Here is a 14,450-nt window from a genome sequence, read left to right on the forward strand (position 1 = left end):
CACGGTTTACTGCTATTAGGGCTCTCGAGTACCCTGGCGTTAGCTGTGGTTATTTAGAGCGTACAAGAGACTACCAAAGCATAAAAAGAACAAAAGGAACGCCACTAAAGGTAACTGATGTCGAGAGCACACAGAACACTTCTTGCTCCCATCTCTGATTCCAGTGCACCGACTAGGAATTTGTTCAAAAGCTATAGACTTATTCGTTATGAACTTATCTTTTGTTTTCACTACATTCAGTGATATACACTAGGTTGTACAGGAACTTCCTTTATTGATACAGATAAGGCCTTAATAAGCAATGCTTGGTTGTCACATCATTAGGTCGATATATGTTTTTTGAGGCTAGTAAAGCGTAAAGTTTATACTGCTACGTTCGATCGATGCTTTCCAAAGTTTAATGATACTCTGAATTACATGGGTCTAATATGCAGTATAACGAAGGTTCCCTTTATTCCAGTTTTCGGGGATGGTATTGCATCTGTGATATCGTATGGCACTTACAAAAACTAAGCCAGATAATTCATAGTTTTTTTTTTTTACTTAGATTCAGGCTATAGTCTTATTTTCTTCCGTACGCGTCCGGTTGATTGATGAAAGCTCAATTGTAAGCCAATAAGTGAGTTTTTCAATGACTATTTCGTGACGCAGAGTACGCTAACGCTACTTCAATTTAACGTTTCAAATCGTAAGTTCGATACCTAGGTACAGACGGCTTGTGGTAAGCATATCGACCATCATTTCCATGTGGTCGATAGGCAAATGATTGATTTCTGTTGTCGGAATAAGGTATAAGGAATAGGCTAACATTTTTAATATAACACGGAAGTATTCTATTTTTATTGTACTCAGTCTGAAGTAATATTTTTTTGGAGCTTCAGCATAACCGGAGGTGTACAGTTGAGTTATATAAACGTGTTTTAAAATAAAGTTACCCTATAGGCCTATACCCTCTTTATCTGCCAATTTGACTTTTCACATTATTCCTCAGCGCTGCCTGGACTATAACCCTTGAGTCTAGTTTCAAATAAGCCAGTCGCAACGTCAATAAAGAGAATTTGAAAGCTTCCACATAAACTAGTAGTATGTATTTTTTTTTGTCGTTTTAAACTAGCGCAAATCTTTTTGCGTTTCATTTGCGCTCAGTAAGTAGGTCCACAGATTGGCCAAATGTTGTATAGCAGCTAGAACAGGAGTTTTTTTCATTTTCAAATGGCAACTGGAAAAACCAACCGTGACAGACGATGCTAGCCAGCAGTTCTCCTACAAGAAGCAAATGTGTCCGAAATCATTTTTAAAAGATCCGGAACAGATTTTCAATTCAGTCGGCTGAAATGGCATAAATCCTAATACCCGAGGTGTAATTCATCTGAGGGGCGAATGCCGAGCTCTCTGGCGCTTTCCTCCTTCCCCCTTCCCGATGAGTCTACAAAGTGTTTCCTTTTCCCGCTTTTTTTTTTCGAACTTTTATTCCGTGAATCTATGCAATCCTGTGTCAAAATCTTACATCGCACGCTGCTTCCATTAATCAAGGGTACCTCTGACGACTGGGTCGAAGGCTGCTGTAAGTCGCCGAAGTATGCTTCTATCATAACCTCTACATAAGTAATGTTGTGTAATGCACCTACAATATTACAGACATTTGCAAGATCATAGATATTAAACCTCGTCAAAAAAAGAGAGAAAAATAAGTACACGGAAAATAGGGCATTGAGAACCAAAGTCTGAGATGGTACTAGGTAGGCTACTATTGAAGGCTTGCTCACTGATTTTTCTATAAGATAAAGGTGGGAAGCTTTTAACGAGATGCTAACAAGATAACGAATAAATCTTTCACTGTTACTCGTTGACATGCAGATAGCTGGAGATGAAAAGGGTCAAACACATATAGGAGTTGAATCGATTCTAGCTGCTAATGGCGATTTAACACAATTGCTTTCTCGATGGCAGTGATCTTATCAGTATCTAAAGTCTGCGTATATATTGGATGAATGACGCCGTGAAACGTCCTCATAGGCCATCTTATATGATTTCCTTGCGATGTTTGCTGAACTAAGCGAAACTGGCTTTAAATCGGGTGCCCGTTTATCATTTGCCATTGTGTCTTTGATAGGATGATTAAACGTCAATCTCAGCCCGGTAGCGATGCTATTTAGTAATACTAACTCGAACGTACGTCGATCACCGGTACAATTTGAATCGTTGAGTAATCTAAGAACACGCATGAGAACCGATATGCAAAAAAGCTGGCCACAGCTGATAAGAAGCCTTCCATCGTGGTGTTGCAAATCAGTCCGTAGCTATTTGGCTGGAAAGCACAAAGCAGTGTAGATTACGACGATACTGTGTTGGTATCATCACTTTTTCAAAGGTTATATTACGTGTTTTATTATAGTCTAGTTAGGTTTGGTAAATTAAATTAACCTAAAAAGTGTAACAAGTGGGTTCGTTTAGTTTGTTGATGTATACGGCGGCATATAGAAATATCACTGGACTTTGTTTGACACAGAGAAGAAATTGTCCCCATATTAAATGCATTCAAACACGCTGGCGGATATGAAGACGTTTGGATTCTATGGTCCTTTTGGCCCCGTATATCAAACCGCTAAGGGAATCTGTTAATTCGGTAAAGTGCCTCGAAATTCCTTCTTAATATAACTTTAGAATATACATACTGTGAAGTAAGTACACGGTGTTCCACTGTTTTTTGCCAATTTGCTTTGAGCAAAATCCTCCATTGTGGATTGAGGAAGACGTTTTGGCGGCGATCAAGGTCCCGTATAGAAATAAACGAGAATAATACACGGCGTAATATGCTTGTGTTTTATTTTCTTTCTAGGCGGAAATGAGTATTCTATATATGATCTAATAGCCACAAGAGGTTAAGAAAAAATGATGATTCTATGGTGAAATTGGTGCAAGTGAAGTAATACTGAATTAATGACAAGCTTTTTTGAAGCTACCCTTGCTATCTATTATTGTTCGTTCCAATAAATCGCTCGCATCAGTCGTTGACACGGCAAAAATGAAAGTGATTCTGTGTTCCAGTTGTGCGAGTTTATCATAGATTATTCAGGGAGTTAACTTTCTTAAAAACCATGATTCGTATTATATAGACAGCAATAGTTAAATGCTACCATCTGGTCGATGGCACTCAGAGGTCCAACATATCCTATGATAGGTTAGAGATAAGTGCTCCCATCTGGTCGATGGCACTCAGAGGTCCAACATATCCTATGATAGGTTAGAGATAAGTGCTCCCATTGGGAATTAGACGCTCGATGAGTCGTATACCCAAATATGCATCGTTAAATTAGATTGATATGCAGATAAGTCAAGCACTGGATGTATTTTTTTTTTTTTTTATTAAAGATATTAGATTCGTGCCTGAAACAAGAACATAGCAGTAATGTTTTTTTTTCTGTCCCGGTACCCGGATAACACTATTAAGCATATTGTAGAACAAAATAGGACGAAAAGTTGCCAGTTACAGAAGAGGTTTTATTATGGCGAGTTTACGTTTTTTACTAATTCAAAGAGAGCGTAATCAATTATATTCTCGAATGTTTCACCTCTAGAAACGTATTTTTCCACTAAATATAGAACAGCTGACATTTTGCCCACTACGCTATTTCATATAACTTCTGTAGCATAGTTGCATAGCAGCCTGCCTACACCGTGAAAACAAGTCTCGTTCCCCCGATGTGCTAAAAATGGCTTTCGAGACCATTATCTCAACATTACAGGGTTTTTCTGATTTTCCCCACTAGCCGCCATAAACGCAGTGCACGCTGCGACGAGAAAACATCCGTGAAGGGGTCGTTGTCCTACGCTGAATGAGCAGAAATCATTAGCGCATCGTTGAGTTCGGCATACATAGTTCGCAGCGGTCACAAAGATCCTACTATTACTCAAAAACGAATAGTTTATCGTTTCATCTAATATTCAAGGATGCAATTCTTTCTTGGTCTCATTCTACGGCGTTCCGTGCTCAAGTGGAAGCTTTCAGGCAGCATTATATTCGAGAGCCACGCAACTTGAAATCGTTGCAAAATCGCCCGAGAAACAGCCAGCTTCTTCCTTTTTTCGAACTTACCGTATTATATCTTGTGCCTATGAATGTTGCCGTGCATTTATTTAGCCGGCAATAAGGGAAATGTAGGTCGGTAAAGGTAAGTTGTCCATTATAAAAAGGGTCTGACCCTACTCTCTAGTAAAATGCGATACGTATAGTATAATCGAGTCTCTCTTTCGTCTCGAGCAAATAGACCACAGTGTGCAGATGACCTCGTCCTTATCCACGGATTTAATGAACGGCAGGACCTACTTTCAATTCTACATGCTTGCAATTAATATCATCCAGAAACTGCTAGCTTCTAATATTTGCAGTGCTAATATTGATGCTTTTTTGGAAGCCAAATAGGCTGCCTTGGTTATAGTTTGACTAGTGAAAATAATAAATTTTTTTAATTTCTGGTTTTCGCTGCCACATACTTGGGTGTAGCTTTAAATGAAAAGGCAGAGCTGAAAGAACAGGTGTCTGTGGTTACGCTAGCAACCGATGAGACCTCGAACTGGCTATGCTCGAAAGTATTGCAGCCAACAATTAAGCAAAGATCCAACTCTTTTTTACTGAATAGAGGATACCACATTTTAATTCCTATGCCGGCAACTTATCATCGTATGTATTCCGCTACATCGTTTACGATTGTCTCGTATCTTTTTACCAAATGGTGTATCTGATCTCGCAAAAAACTGGCGAGCTCCGTCTCAAAGAAATTTTTCAATCACTTCTTGAGATTTCGATCCGTGTCGAAGGTAAGGCAACAAAAGTAATTGCTTAGTAAACAGAGAAGACGAAAATTTGTCACGGGGTGCGGATGATGTGTACGGTGCAAGAAAACCCCATCAAAGTCCTGGATAGCAGCTTTGAGCATGCTTGTCATGTGTGGCATCGCGTTTTTATGGTGCATGATGACCTGACATTATTTCGGATCTTTTTTGAGAAGTTTTTCAAGATGAAATTGCATTTCCAGAATAATACCGTTAGAAAACGTTATTACTCAGCCTATTACATTTTTATACATTATTGTAGCTTAGTAAATTAGGCCTCTCGTCCGAGCGATTATTGTTTAAGTAATCGCATCCACTACAAATGGAAAAGTGTTGTGTACTCATGATTAAAATGCGATCCTTCTGCGTATCGAAAGTTTATTTCCACAGTTCATGTAAAATAAATGCAAATATTCAAAATGTATGAATTTCTCGGCAATAATTCTGTCCACTGGAGAAACGCCAAGCAGGGTTGAGCTTATGTACGTCACGTACGTACAGGATAGATAGCGTGTTACACAAGCAAGTGCCACTTACACAAGGTGCCTTTCACCTGGAGAGCCTTGGCTTGGCCGTTCAGAGTGTTATCGGCCATTGCCCGAACACAGAATACAATTTCCGGCTGATCCATGACGTACGTACTATGACCCGGCATGAGTGGAACATCCGGCGCATTGTATGACCTACTGTATATGTCAAAGATGCTATTGTGGAAGTGGCTATCGAAGGAAGAACTTTCGAACGCTATACCAGAAGTAAATAGTAAGTAAGATGAAATAGAAGGGACAAGTTTCTTTAAGAAGCGACAGAACCTTTTGCCAATTTACAGAGAAGATCGCAAATCCATTACGAGCGGTCGTTAATTTTTAGAATGGCCAAGCGTTAATACTAGGTGGCATATCGCGACGTGACGCTACTTCTAGGCAAACATCACCACTTAGACTTTAGCGATCTGCAGCGGCCGTTACCTGTGAGGCTAAACGAAACGTACACGTAAAATCCCACGTATTCCTACTGTGCATTTGCGTTCAGCCTCAAAAGCGTTTCAGTTACCAAGGCAAATGCATGCGCGATTGGTGACATTTTTGCTTCGCGCCTTCATAAATATCGTGTGAACCTTCAATCATTCTCTCCAATTTGGACATGGCACTAATATGAGCCCCCCCCCCCGTTCAAAGTTAGTTTTTATGTATCGTGTCGTTTGACCAGTACCGCCTTAATTTTTGAAGCGGTCATTTCAATTTAATTCATGCCGGTCCCTAGTCCTCGATTGTCAAGCCTGGAGAAAAAAATTCAAAATTTGTTTATAAGATTGTTAATGTTATGAGGTGGCACTATCATGACCGAGTCATTTTATTTATACAAATAACCGAAATGGCTGCAAGCTATATTTATTGCTGTTTCAGTCAAACGCACGTTAAAAGCTGGTACCCGATGATTGAAACCATGACGAAAGCGATGCCCTAGATTTCGTTAACTGGAATTATCTCATCGGGTTAGTTCGTACTTTTCTTTAGGACTCAATATATCATTCTGTATATGGAATGGTGTGTCCTGAGGAAAATTTTTCAACTAAGCTTCATGTCATTCTAGGATTATGTTTTTCCCGGCTGGCGGCGTGTCCTTCATAATTTACCCTCAATAATTCAACAACAGCCAATCGAATGGTTAATGAAGACTGAATTCAAATTTAATTGTACACAAATGAAGCTATAGTCCCAGTTTAAAATGCGCGATTTTAATATAAAGTGTGACGTAATTATTTTTACACAGAAAGTTTTCGGATCAATTCGCTGCACACACACACGTTCATTTATTATGATTTAGCAATAGAGGGTTTGCCCCTTAGAAAACAACAAAATGCAAGGCTTTTAGTTAATGGCTTTAGTATGCACCTTCTGTTACAATTGATTTTGACAAGTTGTTAAAAGACATGGTCTTTTTTTGATATTCAACACTTATTAACGGTTTTTTTTTTCATTTTATTTTATACGTACGTATTCGTGTTGTAAAGTGTAAACACCGATAAACTGCTAAGTAAGTTTTGGCCAAAAAGATATTGTCAAAGTACCTAGACAATTGATACAATTATTTGGTCCGTACGGTCTAATTAACATATCCTGGATACACATAATTTAGTACTTACAAATAATTGCAAAACGAAAAAAGACAACAATTAATTGAACTGATCAATACATAAAACTTTGATAGATAAATATGCACACAATACATACAAATAAATCATTTCCTCATCCATTTAATTTGAGTTTGTAGTTGCTAACATCATTCGTGAAATATTAAAACTTATTAGGAACAGCCACAGCGGTAACCTTTCCATGGTGCACTGAATCTCTTGCCCTACCCCTGATCCACCAGAAAACATGACGTAAGGAGTGACTAGCTCCGCGCACGCTTTTACGGTGCCTCGCTTCAGATTTCCATGCCCAGTTCGGGGCCGATATAGCATCTGGTAGTATTCTGCATGATTGTATTCCTGTTGCATATGACGAATGCCAAAGCATTCATTTATCAGCTGTTAAAATGGTCATTGAAAATGTGTTTGGAACTTTTAATAGTTTGTTTGGAATAACTAAGAACTGAAGTGTACCTGTTGTCATTTGTCCAGGAGATCTACTACTGAAGATAGTGATTCCAGGCGCGCCGTAATCTACATTACGAGTTACTTATAATTCCATAATACTGTGCCTCTGCTCGGTTTTAGAATTGTCCATAGGCTGGGAGTCACAGCAGCTTTCTCAAATTTTGGGCTCAAGCTTTGCAGAACTACAATCGAGAATGGTTCAAAAAGTCGTGTAAAAAGGGATCGAAGACCTGTGTTTCGGACCTACATGGAAGTTCGGTTCCGAGTACAACTGGACGCCTGGAGTGTCAACCATGGCCGATCATTAATGGCGGCCAAACTGGCTTATCTCATCAAATAAGTGAGATCTGGTAGGCGAGGTTCTAATATGCCTGAAATCGACTTCTTCTCAGGACTAGTAGTATAATTGGACTTACTAAAACTTAATTAGGGTTGGCCCTACTTTATGGTGCAAGAATTGATTCTTCCTGAAGTCCCATGAAGGGATGATGTATCTTTATGTACCACACGTGCAGAACCCTCTAATGGCTCTCGTTCTTTTCGGTGTCTACGTTGTACGGGGAACATGCGGCCAAGCGAGTGAGTTGTCCTATGGTAAACCTCCAACTTTGGAATCAGCAACAGCTGTTTTGGTAGGTAATCTATCACCGTGTAACAATTATGCCGAATGCATAGGTTCAGCTTAATCCCATTACAGTAAAGTTAAATGCTAAAATACTCTCTTTGGTTTACAGCGAGTGCATCTTGTGTTTTTTTTTTTTCGAAGAATTATTTGATATGCCATTAATAGGTTCGATCGCCCTTTATGCTACCTAGTGCGCACTCACTGTATTATCGACTTGATAACTGCGATTCTATATGGAATTAACTTTATAGTCACTACAAAAGTCATCGAAACGATAAGAACGAGTGAAAGTCATAGTGAAGTCAGCGTATCTGCCTCAACTACAATGCGGAGATCTTCACCACCTCGTCAACAGATGCTAAATTGGGGTTATAAACAAAATAACGGGCCCCCTTTTTGGCCGTCACTTGGGTGCACCATGTGCAGGGGAAACAGACAATCCCCAATTAATATCATTCCCGAGTGCACAAGGCGCTTGCTTCAGGTGCTCACATAGATAAGCACGTTCGTTATCCGACATATATAAACATTGAGCATCAATAAATTATAGCCTCTTAAACTTTGTACCTTTTTGAAAATCAAAAAGCTTAAAAAAATTTTTTTATCTTGAACTCACATGGACGCTTGTGGTGACTAATCACATATTGGAACGTGGTACAACGCTACGACCAAGTCATTTCATGTGACGTTATGGAAACCGCCCTTCGTGGCTTCATTTGTATAGCCCAGACCCTGGTTATTTACCTGTTATCACACACGTATCGCAGTATCTAGTCTTGATACAACGATTAATACAGGTATGTTACGAGAACATTCAATCACTGCTAATTTCAGTAGTCGATTATCTTTCATCTATTCATCGAATAAACCAGGTTCCATTATAGAGCAAAATTTTCAGTGTTCAAATGTTATACAAATCTGATAGCTAAATAAGATCATCACTTGAAAGTAATTCTCCGTGTGACACCTTCCCATGTCCTCTTTCCTCCAAATACATATCTAAATAAAATCATGGCAATCTATTGTGTAAATTCAGCTGTTTTTCGTGAGCTTAATCATGGGTTGGCGTTCTCTTAAGCATGCTTTGTAGACAGCTTTTTTTTTTTTTAATTTTAGGACAAAACTAGCGATACCCTAATATTTATTGTAATTTTACGTTTTCATATGCGCTGTACGTAGAACGGATGTCTTCGTTGAGCTCATTCCTGTTAAATTAATAATTACTACAAATATCGTTTCATTATTCATAAGGCTGTTTTGGCGCCCTTCAAACAAAATCGCTTAAATTTGTCTTCGTGGCGCACTGTATGTCAAATCAGTTTTGTTTCTAAGGGAATTCTTTTTGATAAAAGAAGAGCACCTGCACATGAAGAATGGCACACATGTACATTAACGCTGAAACATCATGGGGTTTAAAGTATGTTTTTTTCCCTTGTTACACTATAAAATGTCCTCAGTGTCCAATCGCATACAAACCAACATTGCTATGTAATCTATATGCGTTATCGAAACAAAATAATGAACTGATAAACAACATCGTTTATTTTAATGTTTTATTCTGTAAAGCATATCAAAGTTTTAAATTTTGATAACATAATTGTACATTAGATTCCAAAGCAGATTTTCGTTATTTCCGGTCAAGTGTTCCATTTTTTACTATCGGCACCTCTGGCTGACCTCTGACGTTTCGATGTGAAGCTGAAAAGCTTGATTGATCGCGGGAGTAACTATACTTTGTTTCAGAGGATCTTAGGATACATTAATTTAGGATGCCCCATGTAGACCCCTAGCTTCGGGGTATGCATTGTGCTTCCTTCCGTTCGCGCCGTTAAATCGAGTTCGTTGCACTGGCAATTAACGAAGCGAAAATAGGATCCGGTTTTCTGGAAGTAATTAGTAGAAGATTTCGGACTGCTTAAGAACAATCGCTTAAGTAAGTCACTAGTCCTCTGTGCACGTTCCGTTCCGGATCTTACTACCTATCGAGAGAGAATGGGTGATTTAGTAAATCAAATTTACCTAAAACAACCTTTAATATTTTTTATAATTGAAATTCATCTATTTGCATATACGTTTGTAAAAACTTAGCCAAGAAATTCTAAACGAAAATTCAGGTATAACGTATGGCCATCCAGCGAATTGGACGTACAGTTGTACAAACTTACACGAAATATTTTATGGGAGTTTGATACGAATGCCAAATTCGTTATCTGTTTCTCGATGTTGATTATAAATTTGTGTTGGTCTCTCAAGCTAAGCTCGGGACAGGAGCACGTATGTGATTTTTAGGTTTAAATATGTTTTCTCCTATATGTTTGTGTATGATACACTACCAGTACAGACCGCCCACAATAAATCGAGGGTAGCATGCTTGAACGGCGCTATAACCTCTTTGGTAAGAGCGAGCTCAAAAGTAGTTTTCAAAGTTAAAATCAAATTAAAAACAAAGCTAAACATCGGGAAACATTATACTCAGCAATCAAATTCAGTAAATACGATAGCCATCTCGTGTCTCGAAATGGGGTCTACCGTATTCATGAAGTGTTTTAGGTTTACAGCACTTGAGTCATTCAGGATTATAGGAGGAACAGGCGACAAAGTGAACAATTTTTTTTGTTTCCCTTAGATTGTTCATTGCCCCATTATTACATATACTTTGAAGAGGCGCTACTTTTAATTGTTATCCACCCACGTCTATAACACGCCAATATTTGTCTCTAATTCTATTCTCTGTGGGGTGGATTACTAGAATCCAGACATTCCTCTGCTGTGTTTTATATTGCGCTATATACTATTCTATGAGTTAGCGCTTATACTCCTAGAATATATTGTCTCAACCTTCACACGGCGAGTGCTCATCATAATCGAGCCGGAATCTTAAAGGCAGAGTCCGACCGCAGAGCCACTGATCCTGAAGATGGCTTAAAACGCCACAGCCGAGGTAACAAATGTCAAGCTGTTGTTGTAGCACACACAAGTAGAAGTATTGTTCACGAATACGATAAGCTAGGTCTCGCTTTAGACTTTTTTTAAGCAGTTCGATTTGGAATCGGTAAGACAGTAAAAAATTATATTTTTAGAATTAAATAGATGCCTTTAAAGTTTGGTTTCGTCCAGATTCCGCTGACGCGCCCGTTTTTGTTCTACCGGAGCAAAACAATAGAACCGAAAATAACGATCAAAGAAGGAGCGCGAACGGTGAGAGAATATGTTTCTTTACAGCGTTTTATTTTCATTGGGGTACTGCTTCAACGGTGCGATCAGAGCATCTCGTCGATGGTCGAGCCAGACCACTCGAGGTTTGTTGAAAGCCATAATATTAAGCATCGTTCTCCTTTACAAGCCATTATCATATCTGCTGGGGTAGTCACCAACGCCACCTCCCAATTTGATTTTATCGAACGAGTGCAATGTCTATGATGATAATTTGGCGTCGATATCGGGAAGTGTGCTGTTGTGTTGAACCTGTGATATCGGGGTGGTCATAATTTTCTATCAGCCCAAAATTATGCGTCTATTTCAAACGTGTACAAAAGAAAAACCAACCGCACTTGTTTTACTGCGAGCTGCTAAGTTTATAATTTTATTCGTTTAAGTTGTGGAGAAATTTTTGAAAATCGGATTAACCGTAATTTGTTTTAAATTGCATGTGCTTCACATAGCAGAGCCATATATGACGTTTGAGCAATCAGTTAAGGACCCCCGTGGAGTCGTCGTTCTAAGCATAATTTTTCAGGTGTGATTCAACTCTAGAATGTGTTATTTTAAAAGAAATTTATTAAACATTACTGAATCGTAGGGTCTATATGTGTATTTATTGCGTTTCATGATAAGCTCCTCGAGACATCTTGATTTTCGGTAACTATATATATATATATATATAGTGGAGTACAAACAGATAGTACTCAGGAGACTCTGGAGTGTTCTGCATCACCTTGTTAAGGGATCGCCATTGGTCGTTTTTCTCGCCATCTCATATATCTTTCGTACATCGATAAACGAGACTATTTACAGAAAAAATTGGCGCCTTAATTCCATATTATCTTTCTTTATAGATCAGTCCAACATCGCGTGCAGAGATCTTATTCATCAGGTGGACAAAATTAGTGAACGTGCACCAATGACGAACTTGAACAGTGGAATAGTCCTTGAATCTCTACCCCCCGGCGACTTAAATCTATACTATCATTAGTGCACCCTTATCCAAGCTACTTGCATCGATTAGAGATATTTTAGCCGGCAACAGAAGAATATTGTTATTACTTTCGAGTTAAAAGTTAATCCAACATTGATCTGTGCCAAATAACTGACTCACTGGCTGGCCTACCCATCTGGCAAAGTATTCCTTTAATACCAAATTCTGTTTGGTACATCGAGTCCAATAATGCGCTATCTTTTCCGTGTAATGGATACTGCTTAATGGATTCAATATAGACAACACTCTAAGCTGTAGTATAATAGAATGTTTTCCTCGCCTGACTTTCCCAAATTGCAATTCTGCTACACAGATTTTCTATGGATTTTTTTGGCATGGTGCACCTCTTATTGGATGGCCTATTGCATTACGGAATTTGTCCGTGTGCAATGTCTGTGATGAATGCAGTGTTATAATCCGCATGATCGCGCTCATTTCCGTCTGATCTGAGAGCCAAGTACGGCTGTTCATGATCTACAAAGCAGCACAAGAAAAACAACGACAAAGAACATAGATTAATGATCCCTGTTGTGTTTCAGAAGCATTTTGGTGAGCATGTTATGTCTTCTTTCGTTATGAAAGATGGCCCAAGTATATGTAATGATAGAAAGACTGACTTCGTCCACAGGTCCAATGTACCTGTTACTAATGATATATTAATTATCAGCGCAGAAAGCTATCATTCTAAAAAAAATCTTATCTTATAATGAGATTTACATCTGTCACAGGCTGCTTGACTACCCCTCCTTGTAATGAGGTCGTCCGGTGGTTCGTGTTCGCCACGTCAGTTCGGCGCAGGTGGTCATCAAAAATCGCTTATTTCTTCTTCTGTCAATTTAATAATAATAAAATAAGATAAATGCCCTTATCACCACAAACAATAAAACGTCGGGCGTTTCTATTTGTGCGCTTCTTAAAGAGATTCTGCATTTATAAAAACCTCAATACTTAAATAAATTATGTTTAGTTTTAGTTGCGGAACGCCTATTATCGATCTTACAAGTATCACCTTCAGCGCACAAAGTTATTATAGCTGAATATTTTATTTAAATAAACCTGAACAGTCTACTTGTGATTTAGAGAAATATCGCTCAGCATGCTTAAGCACTAAGGCATTCTCTCATCTGTAGCTTTAAATGGTTTATAAAAAAAATCTGCTTTAGTGGATAGAGGAAGAGCTGCCGAGTAAGTGAAGTTATGTTTAGTACAAAAAAAAAATAATAATTAGACATCAGACCTTCATTATATGACTGATAGATGGTTTGGTTTCGCCTGCCAGGGTCCTATAACCAATAATTTTCGGCTTACGCAGGCTCTTAGCTCTCGAATGTTCCTGTCGTTAATTGTGAGTTTGTCTTTTTTCCGAATTCACTTGAATAGTTGTGAAGGTGTGCACTTTTACGTTAAGAAGTCATGTCACACAGCTGCTGTGTTTTTTAAACATGGGCGTGCTGTTGCAACGGGAGAAGTGGCCACTATGCGTCATGAGATCATTATCTCATGACGCATATTCGATAAAGTTCCTAACTAATTAATGGACGATTGTGATGATCTATTGTGCTTTTTCGCGAAGTTTAGCCCGCCGTTACGCCGTTTAATAACCGTTCGTACATCGCTAATTAAATACTCGTTCTTAAAATAAAAAAAAAAAGTGTATACTGCTCATTTGTCAGCCACAAGTATCTTCTGTCAATATCGTGCTTAATTTTCACAATCTATGCCCACTTCTACTACACAGAGCCGCGTTTTTTCCGGTATAGGAAGCCTGTGCTCGAAAAGTCCGTTAAGACGGGTGCATGCATCACCGTTTCATGAGTGTCTATGGACTGAGTAGATCTTGTTTATGTTTGGCTTATCTAGGTCCTTCGACAAGGTTCTTCGGAACAAGCAGTCATCACGATGGAACGCGACTCTTTATTTAATAATACAGTAAGTAATCATCTCCAAACAAAGTTTCAACCAGGACCATAATGGTCGTCGGAATTAATAAATTTTGCAAAACAATTTTCGTGTTTATAGCGTTGATTTCGGATAATTTTCGTACTATTTGTATCTTTTCTGTAGTACAGCGTAACATTACGCTATGCACTCATATTACCCGAAGCCGTCTTTACCTAGTGCAGTTCAACGCGACGTCAAACCTAGTGATAACTGAGCAGAAATAACGTTTTGTAATTGTGTTTTTAATTTTATAA

The sequence above is a fragment of the Varroa destructor genome, unplaced genomic scaffold (assembly GCF_002443255.2).
Source record: "Varroa destructor unplaced genomic scaffold, Vdes_3.0 BEIS01000003.1, whole genome shotgun sequence".
NCBI lineage: Eukaryota > Metazoa > Arthropoda > Arachnida > Mesostigmata > Varroidae > Varroa > Varroa destructor.